The sequence below is a fragment of the Aedes albopictus genome, chromosome 1, assembly GCF_035046485.1.
Source record: "Aedes albopictus strain Foshan chromosome 1, AalbF5, whole genome shotgun sequence".
Lineage (NCBI taxonomy): Eukaryota > Metazoa > Arthropoda > Insecta > Diptera > Culicidae > Aedes > Aedes albopictus.
Window position 1 is genome coordinate 91,437,029 of NC_085136.1, and position 5,701 is coordinate 91,442,729.

A 5,701-nucleotide genomic window follows, 5' to 3' on the forward strand; every position below is an offset into this window, starting at 1 on the left:
TGTTTGGCATGGTACGTGTCAGGCAGCTTAGCATAACACGGGCACTTGCACCAATCGTGGATGGCGTTGCAAAGGTGGGTAAAGCCATTGCCATTGTAGATTTCGGAATTATCTGTTATAACGTACAGACCGCCTGATGGTAATTACTTTCAGTCCTCAGCCCAATCCTGCACCAAGAGGGCCGTATTCGATGATCTCCATCCTGGGCGATTGCCTAGTGTCATCGCCTTGCCCTGTGGCCAGATCAAATTTCTGTCTCTTTCTTTATTTCTTTGTGGAGACTGCGCCGCCATGAGCATCTCGCTGTGCCTCTGCTGGTTTCCAATCTAACGCTTGCTTACAGATTTCATTCCAGCCCCTGCGTAGAGTGTTGCCAAAACACCTCCAATTTTGCTTCCGATTTTTTGTCGCTATCGGCTTCTGATGACATCGACGTTGGAGATCCAATTGTAAGCCACCAAGTACGAATTACATAACGCAAGCATCTATGGATGAAGACCTGCAGCCGCTGGGTGTTCTTGACTGATACAGACCAGGTTTCACTGGCGTACAACAACATAGATTTCACGTTCGAGTTGAAAATTCGGATTTTCGTGTGTTGATTAATCTAATTGAAAGCAACCCTCACCTTCTTCGTCACCAAGATATTGGAATCTTTCAACATTCTCTACTGCTTGCCCAGCTACCGTGAAGCTGGAATATTTTACCGTGTTTACATCCAACAATTTGGTCTTACTAACGTTGATAGTAAGACCTGCCGCTGAGGAGCGATCGACAAGATAATCGAGTTTACTCCGCATATCAGAGTGCCGTTGGAATCAGCTAGTTCGAAGTCATTTAGATGCTCAATGGTATTGGGCTGCTACCGCATCCCGAAATTTGATTCACGATTAATCGCACCTACATACAGGGGATAGACAAAATGATTGGGACAGGCAAAATTTTCACTTTTCACAAAATGTTCAACTAACTGTAACTTTTCGAAAAGTGTATCTAATATTCTTAAATTTTTACTGTGAGTTCATCAATTAGTTGTAAATCAGGAGTCCAAATTTGGGTAAGATCGGACCATTTTCCACGAAGTTATAAATATTATTGGAAAAGTTAAAATTATGCGATAGCCAACTTTGAGCTGTTATATCTCCGGATTCAATGAACCGAATGCAATGAAATTTTGACCATTTATGACTTATATAATGATCTGTGAAAAGCCGTTGACTTAACTTAAAATTCTTAACACGGAAGAAAATTATAACGATTAGATTATTTTTCTAATGAAACACCAAATTATCCAAAACTTCAACATCGTTCCAAAATTCAAGATGCAAATTATAGTTCATTTATTTTCCCTCTAATTGACTCATATATAAATGTGTTTTGAAGGAATGTAACAACATAGCCGCCGACAAATTGAAAAAGTAATGGAATGCATATTAAAAATAGACCAATTTGCTAAAAAATCGTGAGAAAAATAAAATCGTTATAATTTTTGCTCTTGTTAAAAATCTCAAGTTAAGTCAAATGTTTTTCAGAGTTCATTATATAAGTCATGAATGGTCAAAATTTCATTGCAATCGGTTCATTAAATCAGGAGATATAATAGCTCAAAGTTGGCTATCGGATAATTTTACATTTTTCAAGAATCTTTATAACTTCGTGGAAAATGGCCCGATCTTTCCCAAATTTGAACCACTGATACACAACTAGTTGATGAACTTACAGTAAAAATTTGAGTATATTCGATACACTTTTCGAAAAGTTACAGCTAGTTGAACATTTTTTGAAAAGTGAAAATTTTACCTGTCCCGATCATTTTGTCTATCCCCTGTATAGGTATGTAGTATTGTGTAACAGATTGAGTCAGAGTAGGCTGCGTCTAAGGGACTGTCAGATATGATGCGTAAATAAAGTCATTGTTCATTAATACCCCGAACTGTAAAGTAGACTTTCTACATTGGCGACGAGGATGAACATTGGACGCGTGGACATTGGAATGCTCAAGACGGACGTGGAGCAGAACGGGAAAACAAAGAGAAGCAAATTGAAACGCAACGGATGGACAACCGAATTTAACTTACACAGCCTATCTCAACGTGGTCCCAACGGCTGTTTTCCGAAAAAAAAGTCAATGTAGTTGTTGCAGAGGAAGCGGGGGTGAGGAATATCCGGCCATTGGGCGAGAGGATATTCGAGAAAGCTTGGAACAACTATAGACTCTCTCCGGGAATGTACGAGATTTTCCTGAATGCATAAGGTACCTATTATTTAGAGCTGATTTGTCGCAAGGTAAGACCTATGATTACAATACAATCGCGATAGGCAATTTTCCATTTGGGGCAAATGTATGATTTCTGTGTAAGCTCTTGGCAAAGTTGATGTTGTGCGTGAAACTAAAATTTTTGAGTTTTGACTTTTGACCATTCAAACTTATTCTCCGTTGTTGCTGATAGAGTATTGGTTTGTTGATGTGAAAGAACGTTTCGTCCAATCTTGATGAACCAACAATAGGCAGTTTTAAAGATATGGAGAGATGTGTTCCTAAAAAGGGGACGCAATATGAAGCATTGTTCAAAAGAATGAGTTTTCCTACAAGAGCCTAGATGTTGAAGGAAAGATAAATAAAGAGTTTTGGTAGACCGCCATACTTCTATTGGATTGAAATTTGTTCAAGGAGTTTGTTCATCATAAAAAAAATAGTTCAGCTGTCGGAAGACAAAAGGTTGCTAAGTAACGGTATTACTAAGAGAAAATAAGTTGCTTAGACCTTGCACAAATACGGTGTACAAATGCATTAGCAGATGACAAGATCTTTATCAGTGTATGACTTATTTCAAGCAATTGTAACTATAATCCTTATTTAACGACATAGTTACATAGCATAATTACACTACTTTTGGAGAACAATTTACATTTCTCGCGACTTGGGAACCTAATAGTATAACATGCTACTCAGATGATGGGTTTTATCATTGCTTTTGAGATATTGGCTACTGCTAGATTTTGCCGTTTTAGTGTGCGATAATATTTCTTATGAATTGATAACTTTGTAAGACAAGTTTTTAAACCAAATACAAATTTCAATAACTTGTATATGGGTACTTCTAAAAGTCGTTTCAGATCTCGTTTGAACTGTTAAGTTCACGTTATGATTAAGTTATTGTTAACAAACCGTGTAAATGTGTATATGCCTCAAGAATTTGGAAAAAAAAAATATTTCAAATTATTTCCTTTTGGAAACCGAAACAAAACACTGAAGCAATCAATCAACTTTTGGAATGTAATTTTTAAATGTATTAGGAAAAAATACAGAGCAATTGGCTAGCGCTAACCCTACTAACCAAGGTTGTTAACCGATAAATTATCGACAGTTAACTCATCGCAAACTCGATAACGATAAAGGTTGCTCGATAATCTCTCGATAACGATAACCAAACGTTGAATCAACGCGAAGATCAACGTACCTTCGATAATTTTGCGATAAATCTAGTTACCCTAGTGACGGCATCAACAACGGTTCAGATCGCGAAGAAAATTTTCCGGAGACGTTATCGAGTCGATAATTTCAACAGTTAACTGTATCGCCGATGACGAATCCGTCTGAAGACGTTATCGTTATCGACGATAAACGATAACAGACGTTAACTTTATCGCCGATAACGATAATTTATCGTTTAACAACCTTGCTACTAACAAAAGTAGTTGTACAACAGCTTGTGGGGCAATCGCTCTAATAAAAGTATTTTCAAAATTATTACTGAAAAAAAAAGTTTGGAAAGTCACACAGAACCAAGCGTCATTTGGACCACACTTGGTCGGCGTAGTCAGACCGGACCATCTGGTTTTCAATGATTTCGAGAAAATGTCCTGCAGGCACTTGAAATTTCAAATATCTGGTATTATATTTAGAAATACTATTATTCCTTTATGTAATGACACATCTGCATCAAAATAACGTCGAAAAGTTCAGGTTTAACGAATTCCTAAGCTTATCTTTACCTGCCCGAAAAATCGCGTAGTCCGCTCTGACTGAATGCCGACCATTTGATCTTCCTATTTATCAACCAAAATAATTAAAAAAAAAAAACATGTTAATAAGCAAGAAGCCTTATATTTTTAACAAAGTTACCATACTAAAAATAATTTTATTGATGGAGTAGAAAACTTGAAAAAAATAGTACTTAGTAGTCGAAATAATTGAATAGTCCAGTTCAGAAAGTTCACAAGTTTGTGGAAATTTTATATGGACGTTTTACTTAATGTAAAGTGACAAACTTTATGATGGTTTATACTAAAAATTTACTAAATTTCCATGAACAGTGTGAGAAGTTTTGAGCACTGGTTCAGTGAAACTAAATTAGTCCAAGGACTCAAGGACATATTACGGATGAAAAGAAAGTTGAAAGAAACTTGTTCAGAAACGTAGGAGGTGTCCAGATAAACGTCTCGAAAGTTCTAGTTCGTTTCTATCGCATCCAAATATAAGAGATATAATTATCCTAGACTATTTGGAGCTGAACAATGCGTAAAACAAGTAATATATCCTAGAGTGAGGGTGAAAGATTCTATCCCGTATGAAGGAATTATAAGAAGCTCAAGAAACTTCAGCCTGATTTCTTGCGAGAAACGTAGGGAGCTTCAGTGCCTGTCCATTTCTGTATAGGAGATGAAGTAATCTCAGGTTATTTGGATGAACTTTAGTCCATTGAAGATCAAATACGACAAAGATTGGTGTATATCAATTTGGTCCAAATCCAGTCTATCATGAGATGAAGGAAGTGAGACTTCAGTCCATCTATGATAAAGGGATACGCAAAGGAAACGGAATGTTTCAGTCTGCAATGAAAGACCAGATGTAGGAGATCCATCTCAGTCCATTTGGCAGTCCAGTCTACCATGAGGTCCCAAGCAACACACATGTTATAATAGAGTTACGACAGCGCAAGTTTTGGTTGTATAGAAGTTTATTTTACGTAATTCTAACAGTGTGTTAAAATAACGTAAAATAAACTTCTATACAACCAAAACTTGCGCTGTCGTAACTTTTATATAACATGTGTGTTACTTGGGGTGTAGGAAGTTCTACTTCAGTCCATCTATGGTAAAGGGATGCGCATAGGAAACAAAATTGTTTCAGTCTGCATTAACAAGACAAAATGTAGGGGATCCGTCCTAGTCCAATTGGAAATTCCTTTACTAGTAGATCAAGGGAGGTTCTTAATCTTTCATTCAAATTATTTAGTGCTAATAAGAGAAAGAGAAACACGTTTTTTAATAATATTTTTATAAGTCTCCTATAGGAACATGCATGATGTTGAACATTGCTGCTGAAGGTGAACGAGCAATAAGAACCACACGCTGGTTGTAAATGGATTAGGTAAGATTTTAAATCTGTTGAAAAAGGAAGAGAATGGCTGATGTAAAAGATAAGTAACAATAAAATAACATATAGTTTATTCTAATTTTTTGTTGAAGTATATACCCAAACAAATAGGTGAACAGGACGACTACCCGGGAATGATGAATGACGCTGTAGGATGGTCAAACCAACATTTACCTGCTTTGACGTTGTTATCATCTGAACTATGAGTGGAGACATGTATGGAAAATATATAGTCATAATTGAACAAATGTTTTAAACAGTGAGGAGATCTAGGAACATGTAGGGTAATTCGCCAATTGTTGAACGGCTAGTGCTGGCATT